The sequence below is a fragment of the Puntigrus tetrazona genome, chromosome 14 (genome assembly GCF_018831695.1).
Source record: "Puntigrus tetrazona isolate hp1 chromosome 14, ASM1883169v1, whole genome shotgun sequence".
NCBI lineage: Eukaryota > Metazoa > Chordata > Actinopteri > Cypriniformes > Cyprinidae > Puntigrus > Puntigrus tetrazona.
The window spans coordinates 13,523,353-13,546,834 of NC_056712.1; the positions used below are offsets into that span (position 1 = coordinate 13,523,353).

Below are 23,482 nucleotides of genomic sequence, written 5' to 3' on the forward strand. Positions count from 1 at the left end.
ATTCTTCTTCAGCTTGGCCTCAGCTGACGGCATATTCTCCAGACAGCTGGGACAGAAAATGGGAATCGGGACTTACACAGGTGCAATAACATCAACAAAATATGCTGCAAACCATGACTAGCTCAAGGGAAATTGCATGACATTAATCGAAATGTACAGAAAGGCTAAATGGAAATTCACAATCGTCTGAAGAGAAAAAACTCACACAATGCTGTAGTAAAATAAATAAACAATAAAAATAGCTCGGTTTTCTCTGTACAGGGTGGTAGTACATGCCTTCAAAATAATAAGAAGGGTTACTGTGGCATCAACACGTTGGATTTAGTACCTCATCTCTTTGTGTGATGTACCTATGCATAATGCGAACGAACTAACACTCATTTCATTTCATTTTAGAATTCTTCTACTAGCTTTTAGCTTGTCACATCCCAAAAAAGTGGGCGGTGCAGCAGTTAACTGACCGGTCCGTCACAGCCAATTGGATGGCTCTATTGTGGTACAATTTGAGACAGAACGATAAACTGGCCAATCACAGAACCTGAATTCGTTCCAATTTTTAGACTGATGTAAGCGGGAACAACGCTGTCATCGCTAGCCTGTTAGCTCGCGCTTAGCATGGCTAACATCCATTGTGTCAACTAGATCTCTCACTCCCGCATTACTTACTTCATGTGACACGCATTCAGAGATCGCAGCTCACTGCAATATCGGCAAAAATACAGCTGAGAGAGCGGGACTCGAGCCTTTTTTCTCGCCTCGGACGAGATAAAGTACTTTCTCTGGCTGCAACAACGTCGCCATTTCTGACTGAGTTCCTGCTGCCTACGTAACGACCATGCGTCACCATAACGACCGCCTTCTCTCCGCTTTCTTGTGTCCGTGTCGTCCCCTCCCGTTCATACGAGAACATGCAGACGTCTCACTGTACCTGTAGCTTCTCTTTGTACTCCTCACGAATAGCGTTAATTTTTACACAGTCAATGTCCATTTGTAATTTGTATGTCCATGTGTCCATTTCCTCTCAGTCAAGTCATAATGTGTTTGAGCTATGTTTTATTCGTTAACCTTCTTATACATAATATAAAGTCGAGGAGTCAGTGATGTGCAAAATATCCACAAACCAACCAAGTAATTTGTTTAGCAAACACACACCGTATGTATAATTTGCACCATCATATCTTAGTTTATTATAGATAGATATATATATATATATATATATATATATATATATATATATATATATATATATATATATATATATATAGGCTAAATAGTAAAAGACCAATAAATGCTGCAAGATAATTTAGCTTTCTGTAATTTAAATACATAAAATCTGCCTCTCAGCTGTACTTATGCTTAACCTTTGAGACTCTTGGTAAAGACTAACATGAGATGATCCGTAGCTTTGCCTGCTGCTGTATAGAATATAAAACAATTAGTGCAGGTGTCACGTGAGCTAGCAGTAAAATAAACTAAAACATACAGGAATGTAAAATAAACTGGGACTTTAGTCGGAGGTCTTTATACCATTTTGAGGTCTTTATACCGAGAGTTGAGGTGAGTCAGGTGAGAAATATTTTTAGGTTTCTTCTCTATACAATGTCATTGTGTTCATTAAAAAGGTTGCACATACATTTAATAAACTCTCATTTAATAAACTTTTGAAAAAAAAAATAACTCAGAATTCCTAGGAACTTTGCAAACAATTACTGAGATTCATCAAGTAATACATTGAACAAACATTAAAATATTCAAGATAAAGATTAGAAGGTGCATGATTTACAGCTCTTCCCTCACTCAAATTGTTTGTATGCATGTGTGAAAGGAGGACTTCTCAGCATTGATATCAGTATTGCAAATGAGATGTTGAAAGACTAGTGACAAAAATAACGCAACTGTTTCACCGCTATCAAGCCAAAACAGATTGCTGGGTTTTCAGCATCACATTAGCTAATAATAATTCTTTTAAGCAATAACAAACGCATTCATTGCAAACTAGAAAATCTTGGGTTAGAGCTGTAATAAACAGTTGACGTATGTCAATATGTGGGATGAGGCTGGATATTATTGGCTACTTCTGCGTCACTCTCCTCCAGTGTTTTCATCTCCAGCTCAGCCACGCTTCATTCAGACGACACACAGACACCCCTGCAGGGGCCACGCGTCACCCTCATGGGCAACTGAAAAGAATCCCTGGATCTCTGTGCTGCTCTTAGCGGGTCTTCTACACAAAGATTAGCGGACTATCCGATACCCAGGTAAGATGTTATTATATATACTTATTATACAGTTGTTGGTCTTTGAAATATGCCATTTTGGTAACACTGGATTGCTCATTTGGACAAAAACTTATACGGCAATATGGAACGAGGGAATGGAAAAATACAATGCACATTTTCATTTATTTAAAGACATTGCTTGTTTTCAAAGCAACAGTTACATTGAGGCTTAAAAGTAAATGCAGGAACAGAACTGATATGAAATGTCAAAATATCTCTTATAATAAAGCATGTTTTTAACGCAGTGCAGTAAGGATGTTGAGGTTATAGCCCATAAAGCAGTGTGATTTGATCTTGTATGCAGTAGCAGGTGCAGTGGGTTACCACAGTAACTGAAATAATTAAATAAATGGAGGAAAAAAATACAAATTTGTGTTCGTTTCTGAAGTCCAGGGTTATGCATAGTAAAATAAAAAGTATGCTTTGTGACCATTTTTAAAGAACTTCAAATACCAAACAGCAAAAGTCAAGTTAAGGTAAATATTTACTTTATCTGGTCGTGCATATTATCTCACTACTACAGCTTCAAGGTTATATAACCCTAAAACATTTCTATTGAGAAAACAGAACTGTCATGCGATAAGCGAAACAGCATTATATGAAATTAGAGTTTTGTTGTTTTTCTAAAATCGCATGTTAGTCGCTTTGCAGTTGTTTTGAAAATGTGCTTGTTCATTGATAAAGAGCGTGCATGGGGTTTCACAATTCTGAGTGAGAATACAAAGGTCACTGCAATGTTTAAATAATCATTTTATTTCATGTTTACTACCATTCAAACGTTTGGGAGCTTTTTTAAAAATGTTTAAAAATGTTGCAAAAAAAGTCTCTTCCTCACAAAGGCTGCTTATTTCATGAAAAATAATGGTAATAGTGTGAAATGTTATTACAATTTAAAATAACTATTTTCTATCATTTGCAGAAGAAACGTTTTTGGAAAAAATGCAACACTAACAGTTATAATAGCTTAATTTTTTCAGGGTACTTTGAGGAATAGAAAGTTCTAAAGAACAAATCATTTGAAAGTAATGAAAGTATTCTGTAATGTTGTACAAACATTTGATCTACGTTTTACCAACCAAAACTTTTGAATGGTATTTTTCATGTTTCTTTGCTTTGTAATTGTACAGCTAGCCTTCTTTGGTCTGTCTCCAGGTCTGTATCCCAGCTGTGGAGCGACACTATACACAACTATGGTGTAAAAATCCTAAATGGAACCCAGTACATCCCATTCTCCCCATTATGCTGGAAGGCATGTGCTCATTGTGTCAACGTATTACCTACTGAGGACTCACCTTCCAGTATGTGGGTAAAATGTTGCAACATTATTTCACTTAATACAAATATTAGTATATACTAACATTACTTGTGTTTGCAAACTAATATGTGCAAATATATATTGTGTAGCTTCATGACAACTAAGCTTGAAGAGCAAATCTGAAACCTGTTCATGATAACAGCATTGACTATGAGTTTCATGTGCTTAGAACTGAATGCACTGCAGCAGGAGTTCAGAGATGTTGGATTCACTATCCTCGGGTTTCCATGCAACCAGTTTGGGATGCAGAGCCCGGGGAAAATAATGAAAATTCTTTCTGCATTAAAGTGAGTACCTGTTAGATTTTTAATTGTGCTAATGAAACCAGTGTTATTGCTTACTATTGCTTTTGTTAATAAGATGTACTTAAATGAAAACATTTTTATACTAAACTTTAATCATTAAAATTACAAATATATTTACGCTTGTCAAATGATTAAACACGATTAAAAGTTTTTCTTTACATAGTTTGTACTGTTTATTTATTATGTATATAATACGCACACATACAGTATATATTTTGAAAGTAATTAAATGTCAATGCATTTATATATTTATTTTCTTATATTTGATATTACATATAAATAAATTTAGTATATAAACACAACTTATATTTCTTAAATGTATACATGCATGTAGTTGTATTTATAAATACATAATAAATATACACAAGTATACACAAATATATTATGTAAAGAAAAACATTTATTTTGGATGTCATTAATCATATATATATATATATATATATATATATATATATATATATATATATATATATATATATATATATATATATATATATATATATATATATATATAAACATAACAAATTACTAAAACTTAAAACTAAAAATATTTTAGCTTTAAATATTAAGAGATATAGAAAAGCATTGCAGTACAAAAGATATCCTGTTCAAAAAGGTAAATGACTCAACCATTTTTAATCAGAAGACACAGTCTTTAAAGAGGAAAAGACTGAAGGTTTCTTTAACCTTGAGGTTACTGGCTATCACTCATGAGCCAAAACTACCTGAGCATCAGACAGTGTGCAATTAGCTTGTCTTTCACATCCATCATCCCCTTTAAATTACTGCACATATCATATATCTTGAACCTAAAGCCTCTTTTCTTGAGTGATATCTGAAGCCACTTTCTGGCCATGACTCTCTAAAGTCTCTATTTGTTTTCCTTATAGACAGACCATTGATGAAACAGATTTTCCATAGATCTTCACAGGTATGTCCGTCCAGGCAATGGATTTGTTCCAAATTTCCAGATATTTGAGAAGGTGGATGTGAATGGAGTCAACGAGCAACGCTCTTTCACATTTTTAAAGGTTGAGTGCGTTGCTTAATAAAGCATTTTTAAATAACTTTTTGCAACACCTATATGCAAGAAAGCCTTTTTCATGAATAATGTTTAAATTAAAAAAAACAATAAAAAATGTGGGGAAACAACTTTATCTTAGAAGCTTAGAAAGTGCACTTATGTTTATATTTTGAAGTTGTAAAAAAAACTAAAATACAGGTTGTTTGAGTACATTATACAAGAAAATAATACTTCGTTGTTTCTACTTTCATGTTCAATTCTATATTAATTCCATTTCTTATATTTTGCAATAACACTAAATATTTTGGGGAATTGCTTTTCTGTATCTGAGATCTTTTGTCAAGTATGATGTAACATTGATGAATGAACATTAAAGGTTGTTGATGGAATCATCAATGCCAATGAAACTGCGTTTCTTCTCCAGAATGCCTGCCCTCCTGTGGGAGACAGCTTCGGTAACCTTATCAACAGATTGTTTTGGGAGACCTCTGAAAATCAACGACATCAAGTGGAACTTTGAGAAGTTTCTGATTGGTCAGACCAGGCAGACCTATAATGAGGTGGTTTCCAGAGTGAACGTATCTGAAGTTAGGGCAGACATCTTGAAATACTTCCATCAGCTTGTTCAAAAGGCTGATTAACTTAAAAAACAGTGGGTTTTAATTGTACATTCATCTCTCTCTACGAATAATGCGTGTTAAAATTGGAAAAACGGTTTCTGCAGGTTTTATAAAGGAAATTTAAAAAAATTTAAAAAGAGAATATGAGGAATAAATGGAGTTAAAGTGATTGAATGTGCTGGCTGAGTATTTCTTGTTATCCAGTTCAAATAATCTAAAGATGATTTGTATAGAAAAGCAAAAATATACTGATTGGCTCAACTCAAGTTTTCAAAAAAAAAATTGCAGATACTTGTTAGAAATATATCTTGACTTAAAGCTGTTTAGATATTTGTATTGGAAAAGAAAAATAGTGAGGAATATGATTATCTCAAGTTCTAGTTTAAAGCCTTAATTGCGTGGAGACAGATGCAAAACTTTTAAGACCTGCAGAAACCCTGTAAAAACAAGATTACGTGTTGCAGTTTAAAAATGTAAACCTTAGATTATTGTTACAAGAACGTGAACAGTGTGAGAGGTGAAGTTGCTTCTTCCAGAGTCTGTCAGGGGCGTTTTGGAGACTGGCATGTATATGATGGGAAGGCTTGAAAACAGACACACTGTGGTGCCTGACCTGAGCTCGAGGGCCAGCGGGACAGCTCTTTAGTGCATTCAGGCTGCTCCGCTGTTGCTTTTCGATCATGTTTCATCTCCTAAACAATCCTTTGAACTGCACGCCTCTGTGGATGTTCAGTAAATGAAGACGTAAATACAAGACACTAAATGTTTTTCTTCTGGTTATTGCGTGTCAGGGGATATCATACGGTGATGCAACTTGTAGTTTAACTCTCACACAATAACATTTGGAGGTTTAGACAGTTAGAATATATTTATTATACTAATCAATTACAAAAAGTTTCACATGAGGATCTGCTTCCACCCACTGGAGAAAAGAGTCATTCCAAAAAACAAAACTGCCAACCAATAATTGATGGAAGCTTGAGTAAATAAGCACACATCTCAGAGTGCAATCCAGCTCAAAGACATTTCAACTTGAAAACACTAATCTTGACTTGTTCTGTTCATTAAATTCAACCACATACTCATAAAATAAATGTCTGCCTATTTTTTTGTTGTACATTTACATGACATTAATCACACCATTTGAGAAAGCACATGACTTGCTCGCCATTGGGAATATTTTGTGAGAACATACAAACCTTTGTGTAATTTGGTTAAAAGCATTGGTCGGTAAGATTGGAGACATTGCGCATGTGGAAAAAACAGCCTTCTTCGTGGCAGATGACCGTAAAAAAAAAAAAAAAAAAAAAGAAGAAAAAGAAAAGGATATGATTGTTACCCTGTTCCAAACATATTACAATGTTTTTAAGTGCAACGCTGGACTCCATTGTAATTAGCCATTTGGTGATTTAGTTACTTCCTCCTCACTTTCAGCCTAAATCAAAAGCGAGACCAATGAAAGCGGGCTGCACTAATGTGATGCATTAACTTATTTATTCTGGCCCACTTCCTGTGTTTGTGCCTACAGTCTTCAGTAGCTACATGTAAAAGGGAGACACAAACAATACACTAAAGACAACATCACTTAAGACAATAAATCACACTCAGCTGTCAAAACAATAGATATAAATAACTTATCACTTCCACATATGCACATAGGGAATAATGTTTTTGAACACTGAATCTCGAAAATATCAAGCAAAACTACCATTGACACTTCATACCAGCCCAGATGAAAGCCCTCCTCAATAGATTATTATTTGAATTACAATCATGAGTATCAGGGAAGGATCGACAAGCCATTGAAGCTTTTACTAAAGTAATCCCCAGAACGTAATCTAATACACGAAAAGGTTAACAGTTGTCATATATGGCTTCAATAAACAGTGGGGCAGATGACAAGTCAGAGTAATGCCACCTTGTGGTGACACACACAGACGTTCAACAGTTTGTGACCTCTCCCAGCATCTGAACCACGGCCAGTGAAGGAATCATCAGTCAGTTCAGTCACATTCTACTGTAGCCATTTTCAAGACAATTCACCTATAGAGTTGCTTTCTGTTTCTCTAATTGCACATACAAAGCGTATTTGTCGGTCTCGATCAGTACCAGAACATTAAAACCTAATGTTTTCAGGCAGCTATCGTTAAATTAAAGCGCTGGAGGTTTAACTCTATAGGTAGATTGTTATAAAAATAACGTTCAATCACGATACCCATTAAATAACTGACTTCAATTCCTGCATAGAATTATATAAAGCAGATAATTTAAACTTTTAACAATCATAAAAAGGTAAAATAATAAATGTATATATTCTTAATTTGCCAGAACAGTGTTTCACAAACAGGATTATAAAACTTAAGTATATAAACAACATTTTCATCAGTGGTAGATATATATGTACAAAAAAAAACCAAACAAAACAAAAAAAACAACAGTTCACACCATGCCAACTGAAAATAAACTGCATCATGCTACTAGCCGGGAGCCATTCCAGGAGAGAGAGTATGTGGTTAGTGCTTTCCGGGGTCTATGTTCTGACGCTCCCTTTTCCCAAATCCAGCTGCTCCCATTTCTGACAACAACAAAAAAGCACAGAAAAATACTATTACAATGATTTGTGAAGGATCACAACGACAATGAAGCCTTGAGTAGTAGATGCAGAAAATGAAGTCTTTGTCGTAAAAGAAATTAATTATATTTAAAACATTTTTTGACCCAGGTCATGATATTGCTGTTGAAACACAACATGAAATAGATCATATTGCTGAGTAAACAAAGAATATTCAAGCAAGAAGCAATAAAAGGACGTGATTTGAGTTTATGCATCTGGATTTGAAAATACTGACAAAAGTTGAGTTATGATACCAGTAACAAAATCTTGGCAGTGTGTAAATAAAACTACGGAAAGCAGCCTTCTCACTTAATTCGAAGAGGTGATGTGTCAGAGGTGAAATGACTGCATGCTTTGATGAAAGATTACGTCAGTGAAAAGATTTTCATCTTTTGAATAATTTACATTGATAAATTATGAACAATGGAAAACAAATTGCATCAATTTGTATGCCTGAAGATGATACAGATAAACAGAGCCAAAATGAAACTAAACATCATAAGCCTTGTACAATCATTGTGAAATTTAAAACTATTGTCATTTCATGTTTCATCGGTCATGGTTCTCATTGTCGTCATCATTTGAACTGCCTCAGTGGAAGCTGACTGATTTAAACAGAATGCTTAAAATATCACTAGGTCAGACTGACATTGCGTGGCAAAACAAAATGAATCCTGGTGACGCAGGAAGGATGCAGGAGACCATAAAGGACACGCCAGGATGAATGTAATAAATACCTGCAGTTTCTGGAGGGGGTCTGCGCTGTGTCTGCTTGTCCTCTGGAACCACGTGGTTGTGGGAAGGATGACTGCCAGGGAAAACCCTGAACACACACACACACACACGAAAGAAGAAATCATTATATAGAAAACAGTACTTTCAATCTCTGTCCACTTCTGCACACTGTACCTTTTGTAAAACCCTGTTTGAACAAATCATAATAACCCGCTACATGTCTTTTTACACCGCATGTGGTTAACCACTTAAAAGTGCTGATACTCTTGTGTCTGTTCCAGGATGTAAAAGCAGAAAAAATCAGCAAAAAAAAATTTCACTATCAAACTAACCTCCTGTAAAATAAAAACAAAAAAACCAACAACTGGTTACAGTAATATCACCAGATATGAGGTGAACCTGGCACTTCAGTATCGGTAAATTCATTATTTTATTCTGTTGTACTAAGTGTTAACTTGAATAATTTAAAAAGCTTAAAGCTATATTTATTAGAAATATTTCAAAGCTGTTTCAATTTCATTTTGGGTGCATCTGCTGTGCCGTCAAGAACCCTGAAATTGTACTTCTCTTGCCATCGCATACTTACGGGGTTGACAGGCTGGAAATCCCTGCAGGGTGCTATATGCTGATGTTAGGCATCCTGGGGCGGGAAGTGTATGGGCCACACCTCCAGACCTTGATGGCCCACCTGTACAACAGGCCACAGTATGGAGGGCTCATCGAACCATTGGCCGAGCCAGAAGTGGGATCAGGCGTCCTCCTTTCCTGTTGCCCCTCAAAACATTGAAAAAAAAAAAAAAAATCTAAATAAGATCCAGTTGTCTTGTCATTTTAAGTATTCTACAACATTTGTTGACCGTGATCTGTATTAACAACATTAGTGGAGCTTCTACCACAGAGGTGGTGCAAATGTAAGCACATTTACCTGCTTATGTTGCATCTGCTGTCTCTCTAGTTTACACCTCTCCATTTCGCTCTCTCTGACACTCATTCTGTGCCTGATGAAGCTGAGAAACAGAGATACTGAATTCAAGACTTGCACAAAATTCTTTCACGTCTCATTATTAACAAACTGGTCGTTTCAACTGGAGTCATTTCACTGGTTAGAGGTAATGGTCTCGTAGCTACCGACCTGATTAAGTCAGATTGGTAAGTTGACCCTGCAGCCTTTCCACTTGCCGCCTCAGGTCTTCTTTCTCTTCATTCATCCTCTCTCTGTCGCTCCTCTCCTTCGGAAATCCTCTTCAAAGATTTTCACCTGTAAACACATTGCATGTGATGAGGATGCAAATCTACAAGATCTCTCTGCAGCCATTGGTGCATTTCAGTGGACTGTGAGGCTGAAGGAAGCTATCAAACCTCAGTCTGTATGACTCCTGGAACCTTAACACTCATTTCTTACAAAGTGTTTGATAAATGAGTAAAATGTCTGAAAAATCAATTCATGTAGAGTTTTTAATGAGTAAAACTTAAACTCCTAAAGAACCTCTGGCAAAATCTGACACAATGAGAAAACTCAAGCATCCCGAGGAGATCATTTTACTATTTTAGCTCATATCTGAGCTAGACCAGGGCACTGTGCCATGTTAGAGTATACTTTGACTCTAAAGTAACTGGACACTTGAGCTGAGACACAAAAATGTGTGAATGTTACTGCACACAACATGTTGACTAGTACCAAAGTGCTCTGGTCCCCACTAGCTAGAAAAGCTAGAAAATTGTTGTTTATAACATTTGACAACAAGATACATCTTCAAGTCTTCAAGTGTTTGTACCTGCTCCTTCAACACAGCTATCTGCGTGTGCAGCTCCCTGCTGTCTTAGGTTGGCCACACCTTCTCCCAGGTTCATGCCTGGCTGGGTGGAGAGAGGGAGAGTGGAGGTTCAAAGCTTCTTCTAATGCCTGCAAAAAGACAATACAATCAGAACTGATGTATAAATGAATCTTATTGACCCCAAATGATTTGAACAGTAGTGCACATAACAAATAACAACATGCATTTCTTTTACAAAGGCTTTAAATTAGTGGTCGTCTAATCTAAAGAACAATGAAAGCGACAATGAAAGTTGTCACTAAAATAACTAGGAAGTATATGTGCATTAGCAAGTCTGTGTGCTTCACTGACCTATTGAGCCGTTGGATCTCTTTCTCCTGGTATTCTCTCTGTTTAGTAAGTGGCAGCAATTGGTCCTGCAGATACGCACCTTTTGTTTCAACTCACATGTTTCTGAGGTGAGGCACTCCTTCTCACCCTATGACAACATAAGAAATACACTGGTTAGCCACTGGAGCAAAACACAGTCACTTGGTCATACATTTAAAATTTTGTACTGTTAATGTTAAGGATACTTATTATCGACACTACTGAAATGAGGGACAGTCTTTTAAACGTCTTACTATAAATACCACTTTTGTAGTAGGACTGAAATTAAACATCTACATCAGTTTTTTATTTGCTTAATCAGGTTTAAAAAAGTGTGAGTTAATTTCCTGTATTGTAATATGCATGGTATGTGCTTAGGAAAAACAGCTCATTATCACAAGCAAACACCTGTCAGAGCACCTGACACATACCAGTCTGCCCACATGAAACTATCGTGACCTTTAAAGCATATAATATAAAAAAACCTGTGGTCAACATTTTTTTCGATATCATGCAGATTAATTTTTAATAACTACAAGTACAAAATACTAGCATCGGACACAATGTTCTGATGTGTGGTTCAAGTAACTATGGAACATTTGTGGTCTGCTGTGGGGGCGAGTAATGCTGACAAAACCTCTGTAATGCTGTCCATAACTCATAAATATACTAAAAACCATGAGAGCATTCAGATGTAAAGATAAAGTAGGCCGAGGATGTGAAAATGAAACCAGTCGTCACATGACACAATGACACTTCATAATTTTTTTACGATTTAATATCATATCAACATCAATGGCTATATTCATGGCAAAAATCAACAACAATTTAAATTACAATATCTGACACTAAACTAAATTATAAGGCAGTTTATCTGTGGAATTCTTGACTGTCCCCTCCGGGACTAAAGGGAAATTATTGCTGTATACTAAGAATGTCATATGGTCAGCTAGAGGGAATGACTGGTGCTTCCCAACAGAAAACTGAAAGCACTGAATGACTACTTGAAGCCTTTATCGAGCTCCACAGGGTGTTAATACTAGTCAAATGTTCCATAAAGTAAATAAATAATTATTAATAATTAATTTAACAAAAATAATTATTTAACAAAAATGAAATGAAGAAAGGCTTATCAATGATCTTCTTAATGAACAGCATAAAAACCACAATAAAAGACTAATATATTATATATGTGTGTGTGTGTGTGTGTGTGTGTGCACGCATGTATGTAATGAAATGAGTGAACTTTTTAAAATCTGAATTTCTTTTCACCTAAAAATTATAAAGACTTAGACCAGGGTGTACCTGCACATTGTCGATCTTAGACTTAGCGAGGAGGAGTTTTTGTCATAATCTCTCTGTCTCTGTTCACGCTCTGCTTCAAGTTCAAGCACAGCCTTTTGGGAGTCAGCGAGCAGCTGCCTTAAGTCTGTGATCTATAAGAGGTAAAAAGTCAAACTGATTAAGGCTCATCTGACAGTGTGTTAGATTCATCAGTTAATAGGCCACACAAACACAAAATCTCAAGACCATTAGTTAATGAGCTGCCCTGAATGGGCAAAAACGTTGTATGTTGCAGTTTACTTTAATCTGCATTCCAGAGTGTGGCTTTACCAGAAGCTTGATAAAGAGGGACGTAATCTGTTTTATACTCATGTAATCTATTTTATGATAGAAAGAATGATTAAAAAATAATAAACCACAAAAAATGAAAACACAGCAATAAGAATAACAAAATAGAGTTGTTTTTGTTCCACTGTTCTAAGTTTAACACAAACCCCCATGACGACAGAGGATGCGTGTAGAGAAATGCTTTTTCTATCCCCTCTCTCTCTCTTTTCAGACCGAGCAGATGCAGAGATGCAACAGGCGTCACTATCTCTGGGCCGTGAGATCAAGCGGCTTTGCAACCTTGGCCAGCCCCTATGGCGAGCCACAACAGGAAGACAGTGGGTACGGGCGAGGTGAGAAATTCTGCCAGAGGTGTGACAGGAGGGCTTGTGGTCTGATGTGCAACACTGTGACACACACAGAATTGCTTTCCATTCCTTTGCCCCAACAGCATTTCCACCGCCACACAAATGCAGTAACAGGGCCTGTCAGCAGCCTTCACGTTACACAGGAATCTCATGTGATGATTCATTTGGTTTAATCTCCCACTATTCACACACCTGCTGGTCGGACTAATTAAGCAATAGTTGTTTCTTAGTAAAGTGATTCATGTTTCTTAATGCGTTTTTTTTTTTTTAAACTATCAATTAGGTGAGCCACAAACGTTACAAAACCAACTAGAACAACTATACATACATACATACATACATACATATATATATATATATATATACACACATATATACATATATATATATATATATATATATATATAATATAAAATACTTCTAGTTTATGCTATCATGTACCTTCTGCTCAAACTGTGCCTTCATTGAATTCCACTGAATGTCCCACTGTTTGTTCACCTCCAGTACCTGAACAAGACCAAAGGCAGAGTTGACACGACAGAGTCAAACAGGAAACTATGTCAGCAATAAAGCAAGCATAAAGAAAGCAGGGGACCTCCAGAAAGTTCTTACATCTTTCCTCTGTTTCTCCAGAATCTTGATCTTTTTCTCATACACCTCCGGATCACCAAGTCTTAGATGGTGTTTTTCCACAGCTTTACCAGACTATAATAATAATAATAATAAAAATGAATGAGAATAATTAAAAACTGTATACTATACTATAATTATGCAGCCAACTACCAGTATTTCATTACAAACCAAAACTGATATGTTAACATTTTTAAACAAAATAAACATTTGAAGCTTACACAAACTCTGATACATAAATGACAATGACAGAAATGATGACAAGTGAAAATCAAAAATAATTACTTCGAATTAATGTATTCATTTCATTTTTTATATTTAATATATTGGAATTTGTTTGTAAAACTTTTAAAACATTAAACCAAAAGACACTACAATATAATCCTTTGCTCTGCCCAGTAAAAAAAAGTGACAAATAAATCATTACCAAACCTGCATCCATCCTATATCTTTTCAGCAGAACTGAAACTCAGTATGTATGGTCTTTCCGTTAAAATGCCATAAAATATATCAAATCAAAACATTAGTTCATGACCAAGCAAAGTACAACAGAATTTTCCCATCATACTACAGTACAGTCTTTAGGTTGAGTCAGAGTGTAACACAATGACCATATTTATTGTTCGTCAATATTTAGTCATACCATGAAAAAAAGCCCACGAATGAGGAACTTAAACAGAAAGACCTTTGAGGAAGAGCAGTATTCAGAGCCAAAGTGGTATTCCCAAAACTAATCTAAAGTGGCAAAAGTGACTCAATAAGAAGCCTCTCAATTTAGAAACTGGGGAGCAATTTGCACATTGGTTCTTTTTTTCCTTTTCTAAGAACTCCACTGAAAGAGCTAACAAAAAAGCAACTACACCGCAACATCACTGCTCTGAAGGAAGTGAAGACAAAAAACCCAACACAAATTTAGAGCAGCACCAGGAATTCTATGGTGATGTCACCTAAGATTAAGAGGTTCATGGAAAAAAAAAAAAGGCACACCTGCTGAGTCATGGTCATTTCCACCTTAGTTTTGGCCGTCTCTTCTTTTACTGGCTCCTCCTTCAGGCTTGGTTGCTCAATAGGTGCTCCTAGGCTCCTCCGCTGACCTGCTCCTTCAATTTCAAATTCTCCTGCCTGTGCAGAGTAAACAGAACCAAAATCAAAACTGGAAAACTGCAGGATTCTCTATTTGACACAATCAGAGAACAAGCATCTGATGGAAAGACCCCTCAGTTCCAGCACAGCAGGAAATACTGGGGCCCCTTATGATATTGTCAGTTTACTCACACTCACAGCAGCCTTTTTGCTTTATGTTGTTCCATGTGTAAATAAAATGATGAGTTTTTTTTTTTTTAACTGATGTAAATTTGAATTAAATTACCTCAGCTGTTCCAAATCGTGATTCACGGTACTGAAGGTCCTCCTCCATTTTTTCCTAAGCTCGTTGTTTTCCTGTCTTAGCTGTTCACAGAGTGTCTACAGGTAAGGCGAATTAAATTCAAAGCGAAAATTAAATTAAAAGCAAATAACCTTGATTAATTTACATAACACAACTTAAAAGTCAATATAGTGGCCTAAACATCTCACCTGCAGGAGAGATGTTCTCTGTTCGTTCTTCTGGACCTTTGATGATAAGTGGTGGAATTCCACAGCCATACGACCCAGGTGAGCCAGTAGCTGGTTGGGATTGGACTCTTCGGCAAATACACTAAAAGAACTCTCCAGTCGCCGTAGTTGACTTGCCAGCTCCATATTCTCCTGTGGCAGGTGTATCACTCCAGCCTAGATTCTGAAGGAGAATTTACTCAAGCAGCAGCCTTCCCATAAGGATTACGTGTCACCTTTACTGTCAATATCTAGACTTCAACATCTTCCCAAAACACACAGAAAAGCACTGCGAAACCATAAACTGAAAGTGAAAAAACCCTTAAACACCTCTATATAAGCATTTCCAGTTTTGCCAATTTGTCAACAAAGAGTTTTTGTAAAACTAACCAAAGAGGTATTCCATACACTGATACACATGAGTTTTTGGGTCTATCTGCATACTAACAAAATCCTGGAGTTTCCCTCTGAGTCACCCAAGGAACAGCTTCACACAGACACTTTGATTCATTATGATGAACAAATCCTTGATAAGGAAGGGCAGCAGAAAACAGCTGAGCAATTACTGTGCCTGGAATGTGTCACACATGACTTACATGCGTCGCATACGATATGACAGAATACGGAATGTTTGAAGCGGGCAACAATCCAGCAAAATACACATTAGGTTAACACACGTGCTGGCGACTGCAGCTGCCCAGGATTTCCTAACATCCTAAAACTCACGGTCTGGGTTTTCGAGGCGGTCTTCTCTTCCATATTCACCACCTCAAACTCAGATGAACTTTCCTGTAAACACAAGAAATCACAGCATTGCAACACTTGTTCTGACCGTCACATCGAATATCAAATCATAGAAATTTACCCTTCACAAAGGTGGAAGCGACACGTAAAACTAAATTTCCATTCACATTCGATTCATACCGCATGTTACTGAAACAGTATGTTCACGTTGAACACAGCTTTGATGGGAATTGGGGATATATCACAACATGTGCATTGTGATATCCACAGACAATGTTAAGTCATAAAGGATATTTCACTTTTCAGGACAAATTAACCAGTAATTCACAAAACTGTTATAATCCTAGCATGAGATTTTCACAAAAGCATACTGTAATCCAACAAGTTATAATGTGTCATTTTACACTATTAACTATTTTGACTTCAGATTGGATTCAAATTGACAGCAATTCATACAACTGAAGTTACATTACATCGCTGACTTAAGAGTTACAATGGTATCGTATTTATAGCATGTTTCCAAAAGTGTCAATAGAAGTGCTTACAGTTGCCTCTGGTTGTAAAGTATTTCCAGTTAAACAATCCCAGATTCTTGTCTTTCTGTTGTAGGATGAGCGTGATGTTTTCCATGTCCTAGAGAAAGCCGCAATCACAAGATATCTGGATAAGAACAGGTCCCTCTGGTGTCAAACCTGTTTCGGACCTCACTCCATCAGAATAAATGATATAACTGTACCTTGTGTATCTGTCTGAATAGGGCGCCCATGCACAGACTGGAGGCAAAGCTGGTTGTGGGCGACTTCAGCACTTCGTTATCCCTCACCAGCTCCTCCACCCTCTTCCGAAGCTTGGCTGCTTCTGTCTGAGATTCCTCTAACAGGTCTCCTACCAGTCACCAGAAAGACAAACAATGAGCTACATGACATAAGCATGACAAAAAGAAGCTGCCCTGCCACAATTGTATGTCAAAAAACAGCAACAGCTGCAAAAAGCTGAAAATCCAGAATAGCTTCATTTTTGATCCAACTATTAACCTCTCAGTCCAAATTAGCAACACAAGATGCCAGTGAACTAATAATACATGAGTTCGATGACTCAGATACCCAGAATGAGCAACACGTAAGGCATTTAACTGCATGTAACCTCAACTTAGACACAGACAGATGGTGAAATTGAAAATACATAGGTGATATAAAATCTTCCCAGGTGGTTTGTATTAACCAAACCAGCCAGATCAATAAGGTTCTCGATTCACAAAAGGCATAAAAAATAAAATAGGTGGCAGTTTAGGGACCCTCACCTAAACTCTTCAGACCTTTCATTCTCTCTCTCAAAGCGACGTTTTCCTCTAGCAGCTGTCTGTAGCTGAGGCTGCTGGCCTCGTCTTTCACCTGGCAATCGCTCCCACGAGAGTCATAGATGCGATATGGGCCTTTTCCTCCATCAGTCACCCCGTCACTTACCAAACATGTTTCCCTGTGCTAAAACAAAGAAATCAGGTGGTCATTCATAATGCGTGCACTGGACAGACAGGTTAAACAAAACTCTCAGACTAGCACTGTAACATGAACTGACAGCGTGGAAGCGTAAAAAATTATCGATTTGCAATTCAAAGAGAGGCATTTGAATAATGGCATCTTGGGATTTCTCTTCGCCTATTTCAAGACACGATGATTTGAATGCACATCTTTGATATCATAACGAAATGTGTCACAGCAGTCATTAAGATATTCTAAAACCGTTTATGATTTTCCCATCGGCTTTAATAAATCAGTCAACCGAGACCAGCATAAATCTTCACTTCCATAAAACCACGACCAGAGACATTTCCACTAAGTGACAGGTCAAACCAGCAGCCAAACAAAGGAATAATCATGTGACACCAGGCGACATCTCGTACCCTAGTAAGACAATTTCTTCAAAAACAACGTCTCTAAAAAACACCAAATACAGCTACCTACCTTTACAGCAACTGTAAACCAAAGCAAATCTAAAAGTAAACCCTTTCACTTTCCTTTCCATGACAAGACCCGTTTAAATAGTCGACCTCGCGCTGATAGCTGATCTTAGCCGGAGAAACCTTATCTAGAGGATCATGTTTATTTCTAATCCCCTCCGAGCTCTTAATCAACAGCTCTCGAATGTCTTCGCTTAACAATACGACCTCAAACAGAAACAGTATGGAAACCTTGAGCATATATTAAGAATGAGCCGAAACCCCCTACCCACACAAGGTCAAAGCCAACGTATTTTGTATTCTAAATAAATGACTCACTTTCAAAACAAATATATGATGCTATTAGCTTAGCATCCGGCTAACAACAGGTGATGTGTTTACCACGCTAGCAGACAAAAGCTTTCACGCTAGCTCTCCCTAAAACCACAAACAGCACCTAAATACGCTCGATAATGTCACAGCAGATGATAAAACGCAGCGGCCGCGCGATAACATTTATACATACCTGTATTTTATCCCTAGTTTTTGCTTTTAATCAAAAGAGGAGCTCTTTCTGTACCTTGACGGAGACTCGTCTTTGATCGGCCGAAGGTTTGCGGAAGTGGTTCGCGACGCGAGCTGGGAAATTCCGCAGATGTAAACAGAGCCGCGTTCACTCTAGTGATGGGAAGTCCGACTCATTTCCGCGAATCAGTTCATTCAAACGGTTCGTTTGAGAGAACTCATTTCAGTAATTCTTTCACGTCAGAACGTAATTGCGCCATCATGTGGTCCCTTATTATTACACGATACGAAACGTCCGAATAAAGATTTTGTCATGTATTACGTTTTTTCTAGATCTTCAATCGTTCATTTAGAACACAAAAATAATTTAATTTAACAACAGGCCTAATAAAAGCCAGATGTTTGCGCACGCTTTATTAAAATGCGCCCAAAGCAGGTTATTTAACAAATTTATTCCCAGTCTTTTAACATATATCATATGAGAAAAATCCGGACAGTCCGACTCGCTCATCGTTTCATGGATCTTTACGAATCAATTCTCATCACGATCCGCTGGAATCGGTTCAGTACAATTCGTAAAATAACTGTTCTGAATTATTGTGAACCGGTTCAACCGATTCACGATAAAGATCCGACTCAAATGAACAATTCTTTCAAGAAACAGTCATTGTTCGTTCGTTCGTTGTCACACGTTCGTAAATTAGTAATATAATGATTTAGTGTCTGCACTATATCTGTGACTGAGCTCATATAAACTATTTTTGAAAACATGGCTCGGCTTCACATATGATTAACTTTAAATGATTCGTTTAAACGATTTGCCTGCTTTTCATTTGCCGTTATTGTTTTACTGCACTGGTTCTTCTTATGTTTATGAAACGTTCATAATCAAACACCACCAAAACAAATCATTTTTTTAGTGGTTCGTAACAGGATACAATACAAACACAGCCTATGTGACTGTAGTTTACATGTGTGGGTAGGCAGAATATAGTCAATATTAGAACGTATTTCTCATATTTAATAATAAAAAGAAATCGCAAGGCATCCTCTAGGTAGCCTACTCTTTAATTTACAGATTTACAGTAGGCCCACTTACTACAGTGATAATTCAAATAAAGTAAACAAACACACAATGGCGCAGACACACAAAATCCACTTTATCATAAAATTTATTGACAAATCAAGCAGTTTTATAAAGAATAAGCATCTAATTGTATAATTGTTTTGACCCACATATGCAGTATACAGCGACCTAATGGTGATTCAGAGGTCTGTCATACTTACTCATTCGGTGTGAGTTATCTTGAAAACTTTAATCAGTACTGCAGGAACTAAATTGGTTGTCTCAGCTGTTCTAAACCCCATTAGTTATTCTGAAAAAAAAAAAAAATAGTAATAAAAAAAAGTACTATACTCAGTTCTGTACTCAACTCATTCAGTCTGAGTATGCAAATAAAAAAGGCTTATTAAGAAATGATGAAATTCACGTCAAAGAATGAGACTTTGCATTGGGTAACAGACAAGTTGTCGTTATTGGCCAATTCTGGAAGTTAAACAATTATAAGAAAATTACACATTATCTGCATGCTCATAGCATAAAAACTACCACGGTTTGATGTACAGTATACATATGTCACGGTTGCGCTTTGAGAGACTGAGAGACGAGGCTCAAAATAAACTTAAATGGATTTAATCTCAAGAATGACAAAATAAAGATATAAAGGCAGGCAGGCAGGCAGGCAGGTAGAACAGGCAGGCAGGATAAACACACGTAAAGACATCAGGTAAGGACCTCGACGCTCGGACCAACAGAACTCAAAACACAAGACTTAAATACACGGGGTAATTGACAACACTGACGAGACACGGCTGCAGACAATCATACAATTAACATGGAGGAAAGGCAGGGCACAGGGAACACATGGCACGAGGCGAAAACAATAACAAAGTCCGAGGAGCGTGACATTACCCCCTCCCGGAAGGTGCGTCCTCGCACCTAAAGGGTAACAAACAAAAACAAACAAAAACCAAGATGACTAGGATTTGGGGATACCGGGTCTTGGGAGGAGGTTCTGGTGGAGGACGGATCGCCAGGATGGGGCAGGCAGAAGGCAGAAGGGTCCAGGAGGTGTAGATGGAGGAGGAGCCAGGGAGGAGACAGGAGGAGTCCGGGCAGGAGGAGATCCAGAGCCCAGCTATGGTGGTCCACGGTGGGGCCGACGGAGGGAGGAGCCAGGAAGGAGACAGGAGGAGTCCGGAGCAGGAGGAGATCCAGAGCCCAGCTATGGTGGTCCAAGGTGGAGCCGACGGAGGGAGGAGCCATGGAGGAGGAGCAGCCATCGACTCCATGGGGCCGACCGACCGGCGGCGGAGCAGGTGGTGGAGAGAGACTGAGGCAGAGACGGAGAGCCGAAGAGCCAGGGTGAGCGCCGAGGCGCTGGAGGTCAAGCGGCGCCGCGGGCCGGCGACTGACACGAGAGGCGGGGGCGGGAAGGGCGCGGCGGAGCCAGAGCGACTGAGGACTGAGGTGTGGCCGGAGGAAGGAGGAGCCTGACAGAGCCGGTGGGATGGAGGGGCGAGGCGAAGCGGAGGAGAGAATCCCGAGGCGGCGGATGGTCGGCGACAGACCAAGGCGAGCCGGAGGGACGATGGAGCCTGGTGGAGCTGGTGGACTGACGGACCACGGTGTAGAGGAGGAGCTAGAGCCCAGGGGAGCCGACGGGTCTACGGGCCGAGGAGAGTCTGGGTCTCGGAGGCAGGACGGCGGCGAGGATCCTTCACCCTCGGCGGCGATGGAGACCGGCAGACCCGTGGCGAGCTCCGGATGGTGAGCTGAGGATGAGCGCAGGGGCTGCTGGGATCCATCGGCGTGGTGTGGCAAGGGTGGGAGGTGGGAAAACTTGAGCGGCACTGGAGGAAAGCGCACAGGCGCGGGCACAGGAAGCGGGGACGGAGCGCCGCGGGCGCGGGCACAGGGAAGCGGGACGGAGCGCCACGGGCGCGGGCACAGGAGGGCGCGACGTGGCGCGGGCACTGGAGGAAGCGCGCGTGGGCGCGGGCACTGGAGGAGCGCCACGTGGCGCGGGCACTGGAGGGGCGCCGCGTGGCGCGGGCACTGGAGGAGCGCCGCGTGCGCGCGGGCACTGGAGGAGCGCCGCGCGTGGCGCGGGCACTGGAGGAAGCGCCGCGGGCGCGGGCACAGGAAGCGGGGCGGCTGGGCGGAACCAGCGGGCTAACGGGGCGGCTGGGCGGAACCAGCGGGCTAGCGGGGCGGCTGGGCGGAACCAGCGAGCTAGCGGGGCGGCTGGGCGGAACCAGCGAGCTAGCGGGGCGGCTGGGCGGAACCAGCGAGCTAACGGGACGGCTGGGGCGGAACCAGCGGGCTTACTGGGTAGCTGAGCGGGAACAGGAACTCAGGATACAGGGAGGTGTCAGTCTAAGTCCAAGTCAAGTCTACATCATCCAGCTCCTTTGCAGATCCAGCAGCCCCAGGTGGATGATCAGCTCATCCTCAGCCGATGTGTAGTGGGCGGAGCTCACTCCGCGCTCTCCTCGCGATCGGCTGTCTCCACCATGGGAGCTCCGTTGCTGGCTCGCGCACCTGGTCTGACGTATGCGGCTCGGGTCCTGTTACGCTCCACGGCTCTGTCGCTCTCTCTGGCGATGGGTCCGTGGTCGCGCTCGACTCCGCCCCGTGTCAGCGGTGGGCTCAGGCTGGGAGCTCGACCATGCGGTGAAGGGCTGAGCTAGGCTCTGGATCTGGAGTGGGGCTGGTGTCGTTGTCCTCAGGCGCAACCATCATGGTTGATTTGCAGGACACCAGCACCCACTCGGCGTATGCGGCGAGGCTCTCTCGAGACCGCTCCCGGACAGCTGCGCTTGGCTGGAGGTGTTAAGTCCGCGGAAATAGAGTTCGAGCAGAGAGCAGTCCGGGTAGCGAGAGTCGTTGGCCAGTTCGAGGAATAGTTCTGTATAGTCCTCGAGAGCAATCCCCTGCTCCAGCAGGCGGATGAGAAGTTTGGGTCTTTGAACTGGGCAAACATGACAAACAAAAAACAAAAAATAAGAGGAAAATACGCCGCTATTTACTTTTTTGAGGTCCGAGCGTTCTGTCACGGTTGCGCTTTCGAGAGACTGAGAGACGAGGCTCAAAATAAACTTAAATGGATTTAATCTCAAGAATGACAAAATAAAGATATAAAGGCAGGCAGGCAGGCAGGCAGGTAGAACAGGCAGGCAGGATAAACACGCGTAAAGACATCAGGTAAGGACCTCGGCGCTCGGACCAACAGAACTCAAAACACAGGACTTAAATACACGAGGTAATTGACAACACTGACGGAGACACGGCTGCAGACAATCATACAATTAACATGGAGGAAAGGCAGGGCACAGGAACACATGGCACGAGACGAAAACAATAACAAAGTCCGGGGAACGTGACAACATATTTAATTATGAGAAATATAAGTATTAGAAAATATTTCGGAAAGTGCTGTCCTTGCAATTTGAAACATGCTTGGCATATTAGGATTTTTTCTGTCAAAATATTCCACAGTTTACACAACAGCCCACTGACAGGAAAAAAGCTGTCAGGGGTTGTGAATTTATGAGAATTTGTTTCCAATTATAAAGAGATGGTCTAGTTAATTAAAGGAACTCTTTGGGTTTGTAATTTTCAGCATGTTTCAAGATACCGTTATTGAAAACAGTAAATTAAGCTCGTTGTGGAAGTAAATACATGGATGGATGGTTTTTTTATGACCCTTGAGGTTAACTTCAGGAAAATGAATTAATCGTAAGCATTACAGTATTCTCCAGCAGTTTAAAAAAAACATACTATTTCTTCCCTTTGTTCATGTAACCATATCCAACATGCTCTATGTTGAAGTTCATTACATTTTACAATCAGTGCAAAAAACCAATGCACATGCAATGAATCAGAATCAGAATCAGCCATATACAAGCTTTTTTATCCTACAAGTTCAGTTTCCATCATTACAACACATATAACAAAATTTATTTGCAAATTTAAT

The 23,482-nt window shown here is 39.6% G+C and overlaps 1 long non-coding RNA gene and 2 pseudogenes across 1 annotated transcript; 1 reads left to right on the forward strand and 2 right to left on the reverse strand.

The window, feature by feature from the left end:
• The first annotated feature begins 2,044 nt into the window (after positions 1-2,044).
• On the forward strand, positions 2,045-5,741 carry LOC122357513 (annotated as a pseudogene).
• A 2,206-nt stretch (positions 5,742-7,947) lies between these two features.
• Positions 7,948-9,513, reverse strand: LOC122357200. Its single transcript, XR_006252438.1, has 3 exons — positions 9,479-9,513; positions 8,895-8,980; positions 7,948-8,118 (listed from the first exon to the last, which is right to left on the reverse strand). It is a non-coding gene; the product is annotated as an uncharacterized LOC122357200 (long non-coding RNA).
• Positions 9,514-10,028: 515 nt separating this feature from the next.
• Positions 10,029-18,620, reverse strand: LOC122357514 (annotated as a pseudogene).
• Positions 18,621-23,482: the final 4,862 nt, after the last annotated feature.